This window comes from Vicia villosa, linkage group LG4 (genome assembly GCF_029867415.1).
Source record: "Vicia villosa cultivar HV-30 ecotype Madison, WI linkage group LG4, Vvil1.0, whole genome shotgun sequence".
In the NCBI taxonomy this organism is placed as follows: Eukaryota; Viridiplantae; Streptophyta; class Magnoliopsida; order Fabales; family Fabaceae; genus Vicia; species Vicia villosa.
Window position 1 is genome coordinate 129,057,868 of NC_081183.1, and position 16,568 is coordinate 129,074,435.

The following is a 16,568-nucleotide window of genomic DNA, read 5'->3' on the forward strand; positions in this document are numbered from 1 at the left end:
AATTCTTTGAGAACCATGGTACTCTGTTGAAGGATCTTTGACTATCACTTGGGAATGAAAGGTAGCTGGAAGTTCTGATGCCCTTTCAAATGGGAATGAGGAAGATGCATAATCCTCCGATGCACTATCTGACCAAGTCCGGGTGCGGGGATCACACCTTCTGAAGATAGTAATCTGGAACAACCCTGCTGGGGGATAAGACTTCTTTTGAAGAGAAAATCTTTTTGAGGAATTTGCTGAGAAATGCGCTTCTCTTGGGGATTTTCTTCTGATGGGATGATGTCCAGATAATTGGGACATTTCCTGAATGCTATTCCTGTTTTTCCTGGTAAACATCAATCATATTCAAATGCACATGTTCATTCAAAATTATCATTGGGACGTTTACGTATTTAAAACAGAAAAAGTGAAAATAGTGATTTTTGAGCCTAAGCTGCATTGATTTTTGAAAAAGAGCCATGATAGGCTGATTAGCACAGGGAGACAACAATCCTAGAAGTAGGAAACTGTCATAAAGTTTTGGAAAATATTTATAAAGATAAATAGCTATGTGAAAACAATCCAGTCAAGTTTCAATTCTGCTATTGCCAATCTGTCTTCGAGCATCTCATCCCTCACTTGTTGGAAGAAAGTGATTGGACTGATCGGTGTCTTTGAGGTGTTGAATCTTGATGGTGAGTAGGCAGCTGAACGGAACATAGTTGTATGCTTCATTCCCTAACTTTTGCCTAGGCTGCCCTTTCAGGTTTTCAGCCTACCGGGATAGTATTTGTTTAGTCTCTAATTTTTGCCTGGACCGCCCTTTCGGGTTTTCAATCCACCGAGACGCTCATTTTTTGCCTAAGTTGCCCTTTCAGGTTTTCAACTTAGCGAGCTGTTTTTTTCTTTTTAAGCGAAGTATTTTTTGACTATGTCAGCATTCACAGGGTGTGGGAAATCCTCGCCATCCATGGTGGTAAGCAACATGGCGCCGCCGGAGAATATTTTCTTGATTATGAATGGTCCCTCGTAGGTGGGAGTCCATTTGCCTCTGGGATCACCTTGTGGTAAGATGATGCGTTTGACAACCAAGCCACCAGTTTGGTATGCTTGACTTTTGACTTTTTTGTTGAAGGCTTTGATCATACGCTTTTGGTATAGCTGACCATGACAAATAGCTGCGAGCCTTTTCTCATCAATCAAGTTTATCTGGTCCAACCGTGTTTGAATCCAATCGTCTTCGTCTAGATTGGCTTCTTTCATAATCCTTAGGGAAGGAATCTGAATTTCAATTGGAAGAACTGCCTCCATACCATAGACTAAGGAGAATGGAGTTGCCCCTGTTGAAGTACGCGCAGATGTGCGATAACCATGAAGGGCAAAAGGTAACATCTCATGCCAGTCTTTGTAGGTTACTGTCATTTTTTGTATGATTTTCTTGATGTTCTTGTTGGCAGCTTCCACCGCGCCGTTCATCTTTGGTCGATATGGAGAAGAATTATGATGTTTGATCTTGAACTGTGTGCAAAGTTCAGTAATCATTCTGTTGTTTAGATTTGTGCCATTGTCCGTGATAATCCGTTCAGGGATGCCGTACCGACAAATGAGATTGTATTTGATGAACCGGGCCACCACATTCTTGGTAACAGAAGCAAATGAAGCTGCTTCTACCCACTTTGTGAAGTAGTCAATAGCGACCAGGATAAAGCGATGTCCGTTGGAGGCAGTAGGTTTGATTTCTCCAATCATATCAATACCCCACATTGCAAAAGGCCAAGGAGCCGTCAGGACGCTTAATGGAACTGGAGGTACATGTACTTTGTCAGCGTATATCTGGCATTTGTGACATGTTCGGGAGTGATGATGGCAGTCTGTTTCCATGGTAGACCAGTAATAACCTGCTCTCAGGATCTTTTTAGCCATTGTATGTCCACTGGAATGAGTACCGAAGGCACCATTGTGTATTTCTTCCATGATCTGTTCTGCTTCCTTCTTGTTTACACAGCGAAGTAAAGTCGAGTCATGGTTGCGTTTGTATAAGGTTCCATTGCTTAGAAAGAATTTGGCAGCAAATCTCCTTAGAAACTTTCTGTCGTTAATGGATGCCCCTTCAGGGTACTCCTGAGCTTCGAGATATCTTTTTACTTCATGGAACCATGGTTTTTCTTCTATTCCTTCGGTATTGATCTCATTGCAATAGGATGGTTCATCTTGCCTGTAAATGGTGATCATAGGCGCCTCGTTGTCCCACCTGACTTTGAACATGGATGACATGGTAGCTAAAGCATCAGCTAGTTGATTTTCCTCGCGTGGGATGTGTTCGAAAGTGATTTCTTCGAAGTAAGGAATCAAACTCAGCACATATTCTTTGTAAGGAATTAGATTCGGGTGCTTCGTGTCCCATTCCCCTTTGACTTGGTAGATTACCAAGGCCGAGTCTCCGTAGACTTCCAGGAATTTGATTCTTAGATCGATTGCAGCTTTAAGACCCAGAATACATGCTTCGTATTCGGCTATATTGTTAGTGCAATTGAAGCATAACCTGGCAGTGAATGGTGTATGGCCTCCTGCGGGGGAAATGATCACAGCTCCGATGCCATTGCCAAGTGCATTAGAAGCTCCGTCAAAAACCATAGTCCACCGGGATCCTGGCTCGGGTCCTTCTTCTGGTCCTGGTTGTTTGTAGTCATTGACTAGCATAATGTCTTCGTCTGGGAAGTCAAAGTTCAATGCTTGATAATCATCCACTGCTTGATGAGCCAGATGATCAGCTACCACACTTCCTTTGATTGCTTTTTGTGAAGTGTATTGAATGTCATATTCTGTTAAGATCATTTGCCATCTCGCTATTCTTCCAGAGAGAGCAGGTTTTTCGAACACGTATTTGATGGGATCCATCTTGGAGATTAGGAAAGTGGTGTGATTTAGCATGTACTGTCTTAGTCGGCGAGCCGCCCAAGCTAAGGCACAACAAGTTTTTTCGAGTAGTGAGTATCTTGTTTCACAATCGGTAAACTTTTTGCTAAGATAGTAGATTGCGTGCTCCTTTCGGCCGGATTCGTCATGTTGTCCTAGTACACACCCCATTGAGTCTTCTAACACAGTTAGGTACATTATCAGAGGTCTGCCTTCCACAGGTGGCAACAAGATTGGAGGTTTTTGGAGATATTCTTTGATTTTGTCAAAGGCTAACTGGCATTTGTCATTCCACCTTTCCACTTGATCTTTCTTCAACAGTTTGAAGATCGGCACACAAGTAGTAGTCATGTGGGCAATAAATCGGGCGATGTAATTTAGACGTCCCAAGAATCCTCTGACTTGTTTCTCGGTACGAGGTATAGGCATTTCTTGAATGGCTTTAACCTTGGCGGGATCAACCTCAATACCTTTGCTGCTGACGATGAAACCTAAGAGTTTGCCGGATCTTACTCCAAAGGTACACTTATTTGGGTTCAGTCGCAACTTGTATTTCTTGAGTCTGTCAAACAACTTGTGTAAATGACCCAGATGTTCTTCCTCGGTGTTGGATTTTGCAATCATGTCATCGACATACACCTCTATTTCTTGATGAATCATATCATGAAATAGCGCTACCATTGCACGTTGATAGGTTGCTCCTGCGTTTTTCAGACCAAAGGGCATTACTTTGTAACAAAAGGTTCCCCAGGGTGTTGTGAAGGTTGTTTTTTCCATGTCTTCGGGTGCCATCTTGATTTGATTGTACCCTGAGAATCCGTCCATAAAGGAGAATACCTTGCATTGTGCGGTATTGTCAACCAGTACATCGATGTGTGGTAAAGGGAAATCATCTTTGGGGCTTGCCCGGTTCAGATCTCTGTAGTCCACGCACATTCTGACTTTCCCGTCTTTTTTAGGTACAGGCACGATGTTAGCTATCCAAGGAGGATAACTTACAACTTTTAGGAATCCGGCATTGAACTGTTTTTCAACCTCGTCTTTGATCTTTTTTGACATATCAGGCCTACTCCTTCGTAGTTTCTGTTTGACTGGAGTGCTACCTTCTTTGATTGGCAGGCGATGAACTACAATGTCCGTGTCAAGGCCTGGCATATCTTCATAGGACCAGGCGAATATCTCGACGTAGTCTCGCAGCATTTGAATCAGTCTTTGCTTGATGCTGTGTTCTAAATCAGCCCCTATTTTGACTTCTTTCTTTTCTTCGTTGCTGCCCAAGTTGATGACCTCAATTGGCTCCTCGTGAGGCTGTATGGCCTTGTCTTCTTGTTCTAGCAGCCTTGCAATTTCTCTTGGCACTTCACAATCTTCCTCACTTTCGTCCTCAGTTTGGTAGATCGGACTTTCAAAGTCATGACGGGCAATAGCAGAATCGTTGTTGACTGGATCCAGAGTGTATGTGAATCTGCATGTTAGTTATGTGAGTGTGTGTGAAGAAAAAACATAGCTATTTGAAAGCGAAGAAAGAAAGAAAAAGGATCACAAAATTTAAATATGCAAGCGTCCCATGATTTTATTGAATGCACATGATCATGATATGATAAGCCCTTATAGAAGGACCAGTGTGCTAAGGCACACGGCTTTCAAGCTCATGGTTCGATTGTTCAGGAACCATTTTTATCTTTGCACAATATACACAAAGAAAACAGGAAATGGCATTTACTCCTGGTCAAAGGAGATCACATCCTCAGCTTTCCAGTTGTTCAATCCACTGTTGTGAGCAGGGAGTATCCAGCTGTTCCAGTTGCAGTTGTCTTCTTCATCTTCCACAGCATTGATTTCATTAGTGGGAAAATGAGCCGGTGATCCTTCGGGATAAGGGATATACTCTGCTGGATACGAGAGCCCAGGCTGAGATATCTCTGTTGGCTGAGCGAGATGCTCGATAAGGCCGTCCCATGCAGTCGGGATGATGTTTTGAATAGAGACTTGTGCATCCTGATGAGGAGTGTATGCTGACAGAAAGCAACCCTCGTTATTTGGTATTTCCCTGGCTTCTTCAAAAGCGAAATTGTCATCGTAATGTTCATCCCATCCAGTTGGGACAATGTCCTCATAGCAATTTGTGAGCTCGGAGGAGCGGAATATTTCACCATATAGTCATATTTGCCGCTGGGTTCTCCTAGCGTGTCCCATACTTCTTTGGGTGGATTTTGATATTGCTCAGTGACGGGACTTGTGAAACTTTCGTCATTTCCAATTTGATCACCCCATCCAGTCGGGGTAATGTCTTCCATAGCAATATAAGAATTCTGAGGTGCGGTATACTGATAATTATACCCGCCACTTGGTTCTCCCACAGCATCCCACATTCCCATGGAAATGGGTGGAATCTCATCTGGATATGGCTGAATGATATGGTTCAAGAACACTCCTTCATCTTCAATAGCGTTTACTTCTTGGCTGACGAAGTGTGACATTAATCCTCCAGAACGAGGACCTTGATCATTCTTTTGATTTTCACTATCATAGCCCAGGCCTAGCTTGTCAGACTTGTAGGGTATATCGGGAAGCTGTCCCCATACTGTGCAATCACCCTGTTCAATCATGGCTTTGGCATCTTTGAGAGAAGCCATAGTTGTAGTTGGAGTAGCAGGAATATGCTTGGTGGTAGAGACATCTGGGGAGACCACCTCAAATGATTGGCATGGAGTTTCGATGAATTCGTCCTCCAACTCAACATATTTGGAATTGCTTAGGTGACTAACCACATATTCCTCTTCGCCATAGACTGTGACAATCTTTCCTTTTACTGGATATTTTAACTTCTGATGCAGGGTAGAAGTTACAGCGTTTGCCCCATGTATCCAAGGGCGTCCAAGTAAACAGGAGTAGGCTGGGTGAATTTCCATTACGTAAAAGATAGAATCAAAGATTTGAGAACCCACTCTGATTGGGAGATTCACTTTTCCGTATACCGTTCTGGTTGACCCGTCAAAGGCTCTTACCACAACATCACTTGGTTGTAACACAATTCCTTCGAAGTCAAGCTTTTCTAGTACTGTTTTCGGTAACACGTTCAAAGAAGAACCGTTATCTACTAGCACATGAGATAGAGTGGTGCCATTACATTCAATGGAGATATGTAGGGCTTTGTTGTGATTTTTTCCAGCAGGGGTTAGATCCACATCAGAGAAACCGAGACCATTGCTCACGGTTAGATTGGCAACACAATTCTCAAATTGGTCGACTGAGATCTCTTGAGGCACATGCGCAGCTTTAAGGAACTTCATCAGAGCTTTGGCATGAGCTTCTGAATATTTTAGCAGAGATAGCATTGAGATTTTTGAAGCGGTGTGCCCCAGTTGCTCAACAATATTGTAATCACTCTTGCAGATGATTTTCAATATTTCCTCCATTTCTTGCTTTGATGGATCCTCAGCAGTGATCTCCACCGGGGTTTGAACTTGTTCAACTTGTGGCTCTTTGCCTCGAGCGTTGTTATCTTGATTAGGAACTGGGACTCGGACTGGACCAGCAGCAACATTTGGAGAAATTTCTGGTGAAAAGATTCTTCCACTTCTCGTGATCTTGCTGGTACCCACAATATTACCCACAGTTGGAGTAGTTAACTTTGCGGCCTCTTCAGTCGAGGTACCCTGCTTAACTCCATGAACATAAACATTAGTGTCGTATCCCCATGGGACAGCTTTGTCTGAGGAGTATGGAAATGGAGTTGGACTAGCAATGACTACTGATGCCACTTTGAGTGTAGCAGAAATTTTGAATGGAGCCTTGGCAGAGATTTTGAATGGTAAGCTGGAGATCACTGAGGCATCCTCTATTCTCATCCCGTTTGCAAAGACTTCGCACAGCACGTCCATAGAAGGGAGCCTCTCAAACATAATGATACGGCGATCCATCCACTTTTGAATTCCCATCCTCAGATTTTCACAACCATTGGGCAGGTATGAGCAATAAAAGCAGTCGGGGTCACACCCTGGAAAGTAACCAGCTCGGATTAGCTTTCCTTTGACTTCGCAGAGTGGAGTTGATAATTCGTTCACATCATAGATGTAAACAGTGTCCAGGATAGCGTTAACAGTTTTGTCATGCTTTGGCATAGGTGCAGTGATGACATTTGGAGTTTCTGGAGGATCGAACTCAATTTCCCCAGCATCTATCATATCTTGTATTTTATTTTTCAAGGCCCAGCAGTGATCTGCGTCATGTCCTGGACAGTTTGAGTGATAGGCACATGTCGCATCAGGGCGATAATTCGGAGAGGAAGTGTTGACATTCTTTGGAGGACCTTTTAATGTGATCAGATCTGCTTTTAGCAAGTGCTGCAATGCCTGAGAGATTGGCATGTTGATTCTGGTGAAATTTCTTCTTGGTGCATCTGGTCGATGCGTATATTTTGGCTGTTGATCTTTTTGAGGTGCAGATGCGGAGATCAGAACTGCCCCTACAGATTGATGCTGCTCACTTTTGCGACTTTTCTGAATTTGTGTTGCATTGACCTCATTTCTCCCGCTGATGGGCCTTTTTGTAGTACCAGAGGAGGAACCTATTTGAATTTTTCCATTTTGAATGCCACTTTCGACACGTTCTCCGGTCAGTATCAGGTCAGTGAAACCTGATGATGAGCTTCCCAGCAAATGGCTATAGAAAGGGCCAGTTAAAGTGCCCATGAACATGTCGACTAGTTCGCGATCAGATAAGGGTGGTTGAACCCTTCCAGCCATATCTCTCCACTTTTGTGCATATCCTTTGAAACTTTCTTTTGGTCCCATAGACATGCCCCTTAGTTGAGTACGGGTTGGCGCAAGATCAGCATTGTATTGGTACTGTTTGTAAAAAGCAGCAGCTAATTCTTCCCAAGTATGAACCTTGGTATTTTCCAGCTGGTAGTACCACTCGAGTTGTGTACCCGACAGACTTTCTTGGAAGAAGTGAATCCACAATTTGTTATCTGTTGTATGAGGTTGTATCTTCCTCACATAGGATCTCAGATGTAGTTTCGGGCAAGAAACTCCATCATATTTTGCAAAGACAGGAACTTTGAATTTTGGAGGGATAACAACATCCGAGATGAGCCCCAGATCATTGAAATCTAAACCAGGTACTTTTTGTATCTCCATAGCTTTCATACGGTCTTCCAGCTGTTGGTATTTGTCATCATCCGGTTCGTCCCCAGAATGATCATCTTCTTCATTTGAAGAGAGAGAGGGTTTAGCAGAACCCTGGTTGCTTTGATTGTCTTCTTGTTCACCATCACCGACTGTTTCAGGGATCGGTGGCTTTTTGAACTTTTTGACTGGGATTTTGATCTTCCTTTTCAGGTGACTCAAGCCTACAGATCCTTTGGGCTTCTTTTTCTTCTTGATTATCAGGGCTTTCAGTTCTTGTTGCCCCTTTGCCAGTTCCAGAATTGCCACTTGAACTTGGGCATTCTGTGCTTCGAGATTCTTGATGCTTGTCTCAGATTCCATCTCTTCTGACTGAAATAAACAGCGAGGAGATGAGAAATCCGTCATGAGAACCTGTTACGCAATGTGTATGACTGGATGCAATGTATATGAATGAAATGTATATGCAATGTATATGAATGCAATGTATGAAATGTATATGCAATGCATGAAATGAAATGTGTGTGCAATGTTTCAAGGATCTTAGAGTTTAGATTTGTTAAAGAAGAAACAAACGTTAGTTAATCAATTTATTCTCTTTTTTCTTTGCCTCATTTGGGCTTACAAGACAGAAATAAAATAAATGATCCTTCAGGTCTCCCATGGACGCTTTCTCTTTGCCCCCAGGAATGTGTTGATCTGCTGTTCTTCTTGAAGCTGTCCGGTGAGCTCCAATATCCTTCTCTCATAGTCCTGACAGTGTGCTTTGAAGGTGTCTCTTTCCTCTTTTAGTTGAACCCAAGATTTTTGCAACTCTTCTAGGTCAGTTGGCATATCCGGGTGTAGAATAACTTGAGGTTCGTATCCTTCGACCTCTGGCTCAATAGTCACAGGTAGAATAGCGGGATATGGCATAATGAGTTTCTGAGCATGAGTGCGGACCCATCTGAGGTAAGGTTCCATAGGGATAGAATTCCATTGCCCCAAAGTTTTGCTTTCTATTCTATAGACACTGTCCCATGCATGTATGAACCTTCGTCGGTGTCTATGAGAATCATTCTCGTAATCAAACACAATGCCACGGATAATCATGTCATGAGGACCGTTGCTCCTTGCATATCCGAATTGGCGTAGAGCTAAAGAGGGATTGTAAGTGATGCCTCCTTTGATGCCAAGGAGTGGCACATTAGGGTACTCTCCACAATGATCAATGATAGTAATGTCTCTTTGAAAGAAGTTGTTCCACCGGATATCTGAATGAGACAAAGACATAATCCTGCGAGACCATTGCATTCTTTGTTCATTTCTCAACACTGATCGGGGAAGATGAAATGTAAACCACCTAGCCAGTAGTGGTATACAGCACATGAGAGTTCCTCGTTTCTTCATGGTACGAGTGTGTAGAGAATGTAGAATGTCTCCCAGCAATGTTGGTACCGGGTTACGGATTAGGAAAAGGTTGATGATGTGTACACTTATGAACTGGTCGGGATTTGGGAATAAAACCAACCCATAGATCAAAAGGGCCATAACCTCCTCAAAAGCTGGATAACTTTTGTTTTCTAGCAGTAGTCGAGCCTTTTCCAATAAGAACTTGGCAAGCAAACCCTTAACTCCACTCTTTGTTTCCCAATTGGACTCGATTTCTGATTTTCGCAGATGTAAAGCAGCAGCAATGACTTCAGGTTTTGGAATCCTTTCTAAACCAGTGAAAGGTAATTGATTTCGAACAGGCAATCCAATTAGTTCAGAGAATTCTTCCAAAGTGGGTACCAACTGGTAATCAGGAAAGGTAAAGCAATGATGTTCAGGGTCAAAGAACTGGAACAGGACCCGTATCATGTCTTCTTCAAATTTTGAGGTAACCAAATGGAGTAGGTGACCATGCCTTTCGGTGAATTGAACATTCCTGGGGAATTCTGACACTAAGTCTTTTAGTTCAGATGGTACCGTTGAGATGTTGATTCGGATGTAATCTCGGGTGGCGGGAGCCATTACCTGCAAAAACAAAGGTAAACTCTTTGATCCTTGAAGTGTTTTGTGAGAAAATGATATGCTTATGATGCAAACATGTGGCACACAAAAACAAATCAAACAATAGCCTTAGGTTTAAAGGCTTGCATGGAGCTGATAGGTGATACCCTCCCCACTGAAGTTGAGTTGGTTAAAACCTGTCCTAGAATAGTATTCGGGTTCTATGATCCTTGGAAGTAACATCTCAATACGGTGCTCGAGCGGCCGATCAAAATATTCCTCGAGGATAACTAACTTTGATCAATTTCAAAGCTAGCCACTTAATAGGCCATAAGTCAAGTTCAACTAAAAAGGTTCTAAGACAAATTAGTGTTTAATGACATTTCGGAAGCCTAATATACTCCTTGATCGTTTTCAAGGGACATCAGTATAAACCAAAGTATCGCACTAACGATGACTACCAGATCAACCGTATCGGTACATGCCGTACAGTTTCCTTGGTCTATTGTCATATACTTAAGGTATCTCGAGATTCGGGTTAGAATCTTCCACACAAGCAAAATACCCAAACAAACCTTTGAAAAATAGAGCAATCAAGTCAAACAATTGAAAACATCGAAGTAATATATTCTCTTAAGGTAACCCCTTTAGAAAACATTTTGTTTTTTGAAAGTGAGTCCCCAGCAGAGTCGCCAGTTCTGTGGACCTCCGTTTTTCGGGCCATACCTCTGAGCGGGAGAGATACGTGAACTGACTCTTTTTTATCGCTTATGTTTTCGCATTTTTGAAAATTCACAGAGTCGCCACCGACCTTTTATTTTATCCAATTAAGGAAAGGTTTATAAAAGAAACAGAAAAAAGACCTTTAAGAAATTCTGGGTAAGGGGGTAGGTTATACAAAGGGAAGGTGTTAGCACCCTTTGTATCCATGGTTATCCATGCGCTCTTAAGTTTGCTTAGCTCACTTGTTTTTCGATCACTTTTCAATTGCTTTAGAATGCTCATATGTGGTTTCAAATACCTTTGTAAATTGAATTTGTAATGATCCTTGTGCGGATGTATACAAAATGTTTGTTTATCTTTCAAAAGATGTTTTGAAAAGAACGTTAACTTTGTAATGATCCGTGTTTGGATGTATACAAAGTATTGTCTTTTTTGGAAAGTTTTGAAAAACAACAGTGTATGAGAATTTTGTTTGTTTTGATTTGAGCAAGCAAACTAGGAGGTCTACCCTGAGTTGTAAGGTCTTTATCCTATTTCCTTTAAAAATCTATCCTTTCACCGGATACAAACAAAAGGTTCGATTTTGTACTCGAAACAGTAGAATTTTGACTTTGATTTTGAAAAGAATGAGAAGGGATTACCTTAAGAGGTGCAGTGTGATTGTGTTTGGATTCAGATATTTTATCTTTGAAGTTAGTGATCTAACGGTTCAATTTTATCTTTGACGTACACGCAGTTTATATTTGCTGGAAATTAAAATGCGGAAATGTAAAGTGCGGAAAGTAAATCTACGCTATTACATCGATTGTGCAGGAAATGTAAACTAGCCTATTTACATGAATTTGACATCCTATACATTTATCTAGGAATTTAAATTGCAAGAAAAATAAAAGGCATGTTTTTGGATTTTTTTATGATTGATTTTAATTATAATTAATGCATGATTAATTAAATTAAAATGAAGAAAAAAAGATGAAAATAGATTTAAACCTAGAAATTAAGTTTAAAATATGTACAAAATATTTGTCAATTAATTTTAAAACAAAACTAATTTTTTTGGAATTTTTGAAATTGATTTGAAATTGATTAAGCTAATTAATACATAATTATACAAATAATTATACAAATAATTAAAACTTAAAGAGAAAATTATTCAAAATATGTACAAAATTAGTCTATAATATATAAACAATATTTTATATAAAGAACAATTTTTTTTATGATTTTTTGATTGGTTAGAATAATTAAAAAGCAAATATATAAATATATACTAATTAATTATGCAAAATATTGAAATTATGAAGAAAAATAAAATATTTTTATTTCAGAAAATAAAATATTATTTTAGAAACTTAAAAATATTTTTTGTGTATTTTTTGGATTTTTGAAACTATTTTTAATTAATTTTGCAAAGAAATTAAAATAGAAATAAAAAATAAAAGGATACTAATCAGATGTGGTTGATTATGAGGGAGTATGATGTTCATGCATGATCTGGCGCGTTGGATTGGATGGAAAGTGGATCAGAAGGCTCAGATTTTGAGACGCATGGCAATCAGTATACCTGCAAAACACTTGATTAGAGGAAAATTTAAAAGAACGCGTGCGCAGGCTGGCCAATGGGGTGAGGACACGCATCATCTTCAACCTCCAGACACCATTTTTAACAGCGCTTTCTGGCTAGAAGCGCTGTAATAGATTAAACTCATCCCTGCAAAATAGCGAATAGGTGTAAACAAGCATAGAAATCAGGCGCGATAGGACCATTAAATTCGTCTTGTTCCACTGAATGTAACCATGCCCTTAATTTGGTTTAATTTTGGCTCTAATGAAGAACCCTAAATTTGAGCTTAGAAACCCTAAAATGGTGGTTTTGTGCAAACGGTCATTAAAACTTAATTAAAGCTCCAGAAACGACGAGAGCACCAATCTAAACACAAATATATATCTACATCTTGTTAAATGTGCGTGTATGATCAGATATGAGTTGGTTTTTGTTTGAGCAAATCGTGACCTGTGTAGCTCGATTCAATGAGGTTTAAGACTTGCAATTGATTGGAATAGTTTCAGTGAAGCTCAGAGATGATGTTTGAATGTTTAGTTTGTATTGAAATTGACTGAAACTTAAAATTCGAATTTCAAGTTTCTTTGAATATTACAAGTTGTTACAAGAGTGATATATGCTTCTGAATTCGTCCTCCTTTGATTGTGAAGTGTTATAGCCTTTATATAGACTATGTTGTGCTTAGAATTGAAGCTAAGAAGCATCTTGTTGCCTTTGTTGAATTCTTGATTTTTTTTATATTAAAACCTTTGAATTGTTGACCAAGTCTTGCTTCCCTTCAATGCTCTTGCCTTGTACCTCAATCCTCTGCAGAAAATTGAAGATTTTTGGATGACTCATGCTTAGATTGTAAGCTATCCATTATCCATTCATTTTTCCTTTTAATTTAATCTTAAAATAAGATAAAATTAAGCCAAAAATGGATAAAAATGGTATGGGCTTAGTATTGGTCGTGGGAGGCCCATAATATTATGGAAATGATGTTTGAACCATGAAAACTTGGCCCCATTTGGAAAAAATACATTTTTGAGCAATGTTGGTTTCATGCATTTTCCCAAAATTTAGCCAACTTCAACAAGGTGTAAATCCCTCAATTTTTGTCATATGAAGGAGTTCTTGCACTTTTTGGAAACCTCAAAGAGTCCTCTAACCAATGTCTTTGGTCTCATGTCAAAATGATTTTTGATGCTCCTTGTGTGTCCTTTTGAAAAAAGTGTCTTTTTGTTGACTTTGAAAATGACCTGTAATGTCTTTGGTCATATTTTTCAAATGGTGAATGCAATGACCATGGGATCAATTGCATTTGAAAGATAGTTGAATTTACTTCAAAATGAGCTTTGGTTTGAATTTTTTGGATGAAGGATGAGAGAGTTATGATCAGTCAAAGTTGAGTTGACTTTTCAGGCAATAACCCTAATTTTGAATCTTAGGGTTTTATTGATTTTTGATCTTTCCTTGATGAATTATGATCATCCAATGATCAAATGATGAATCCTTTGACAAAATATGGACTTTGACAAAAAAAATCATTTTTGACTGTCTGTTGACTTTTTGGTCAAACGGGTCGTCTGTTGACTGTTTGAGCTGCTGACGGTGCGTCTGAGTGAATTGAAGTTTGAAAATTTGTATGATGGTACTTTGAGATATATGGATGTGCATGAAATCCATTTGAGGTCTCAAAAGCTTGTTTCTCCTGTAAAAACAAGAAAACCCTAGTCAGGGACTGTTTGTGTAGGAGACAGTTAAGCGTACCTGATTTTTGTGCAGTGTTGAGTCTCTGCTAATCGCGTGATATTCGGAAGACTTCTAGAACAAAAATCTTGGAATTTTGAATTGCAAAAGATTGATTTGATTGATGGTACAAAACACTGAGAATTGTACTGCCAGCAGTTTGACTGTCGACTGACTGTTCAGATATTGACGTAGCAGTTAGAGTGAAAAATCAACAGTCAAAGTTAATTTTCTTTTTTTGTTGTTTTTGTTTTTTATGTGAAAAATGAAAGTTTATTTACATGACTTGTTAAAAAAACACAGACATAATAAATAACTAATATTTACTGTATGCGGGCAAAATTACCGATAATAACCCTGAAAATCATTTAATGCACAGAAAAATGAATATTTGACTGGCAGAAAACACACAAAATATTATCTGAGTAATTAAGCAATATTATGACAAATAGTACAACATTTAATACTGACAGTACAAATATTACATACTATATTGAACAGTACGAATAAACGGTACATTTAAGAAATAAGAAATACGGCAAATTTTAAGAATGACGATTGATAACCCATGCTACAAATAGTAACATGTAGATGATTGGGAGCATAAGCATCCCAGGTCCACAGTGTTCCGGGCTATGTAGACAGAAGAAAGACATGATCACCGTAGCAATGGTGATGACCATAAGAAAACACGTTTCCCACCGCTTCGCCATTTTGTCGGGGAAGAAGAAAGGATGGATTATGAAGTAGAAATTTGAGAGATGAATTAGGATTTGATTTTTGAAAAAGAGATTTGAAAATATTTTTGAAAATAATGGAATATAGTACAAAAATTAGTGGGAAACAAAAGATAATAATAATCTACTTGTTACCAGTACAGTCTGAGTTTCCTGATTCTGCGCCTGCAAAAAGATTTAACTCTGTACCAATTGTGTCAGTACTATTTATCTGTAAATAAATAAATAGCATGTGTGAAGTAATAAACAGTATTTGGCGTTTGCGTAAGAATAAATTCAACTGCAAGCCAAATTACTGTATAAGAAAAATTCTAAAAAACTAAGTATTTCATATGTCAGGATATTTGTTGAAATAAAAATCCATGATTATATGAGACTCTTAATTTTCAGATTGGAGTTTTCTTAAAAAAAGATGCGGGCAAATTTTGGGGTATAACAGTTGCCCCTATTCAATCTTCTTAAACCTGAAGAGATTGTCTGAAATCTGAAGGTAGAAGATGATTGAATATTTAGATGCCCTGAAAATTTGCACTTACCTTGATCAGAAGAGATGTTGGAAGTTGCATTTGAATGTCGTCTGCGAAATGTTGTTGGCAGATTGAAACATTACCTGAGATGGGCTTTCAGATGCCACCTGGTAAATGGGTTGAGGGTTTGTTCATCAAAATGAATCCATTGATTATATCTTGATGAAGGATTTGAAAGTCTTTGTGTTGACTGTTTCGGAACCGTCCAAGGTTACCGCTTTAAGTTTAGGAGGATGATTGCTACGGAACTTGTCCAAAGTTTTTCCGCTTTAGATTTTGAAAGTTGATCATTGTGGAACCGTCTGAGGTATCAGCTTTAGATCTTTGATGTTAGACCATTCTTGAACCGTCTGAGGTATCGACTTTAGATCTTCAATGTTAGATCGTTCTGGAACCGTCTGAGGTATCAACTTTAGATCTGCAATGTTAGATCGTTCTGGAACCGTCTGAGGTATCAACTTTAGATCTGCGATGTTAGATCGTTCTGGAACCGTCTGAGGTATCAACTTTAGATCTGCAATATTAGATCATTCTGGAACCGTCTGAGGTATCAACTTTTAGATCTGTGATGCTTGTTTTTGAGTTGATAAGTGATCAGAATGAATCTTCGGCTTGATTATATCTGAGAGAATCGTTCATGGAACTCAGGTGAATACTGTATGTGATTGAGAATATCTTTGTTGAAGATATCTGTCTGCCTGAAAAAATCAAGTTAGCGATATGCAATGTTTATGATGCATGTAATGTGAGCTAAAGGAGAAATAGGCATGTTATGTTGTGTATGAATATGCGTATGAATACGCGCATGATGCATGATGTATGATGTATGAATATGATGTATGATGTATGATGTATGAATATGATGTCAAGCTTCTATTTGGGAAAATAAATTTCCGTCAGTCATCTGGATATGACTATATTGTGATTGTTGATGATCTTTTGTCTTGTTTGAGTACCCTCGGCTGGGGAAATTCTTTGAGAACCATGGTACTCTGTTGAAGGATCTTTGACTATCACTTGGGAATGAAAGGTAGCTGGAAGTTCTGATGCCCTTTCAAATGGGAATGAGGAAGATGCATAATCCTCCGATGCACTATCTGACCAAGTCCGGGTGCGGGGATCACACCTTCTGAAGATAGTAATCTGGAACAACCCTGCTGGGGGATAAGACTTCTTTTGAAGAGAAAATCTTTTTGAGGAATTTGCTGAGAAATGCGCTTCTCTTGGGGATTTTCTTCTGATGGGATGATGTCCAGATAATTGGGACATTACCTGAATGCTATTC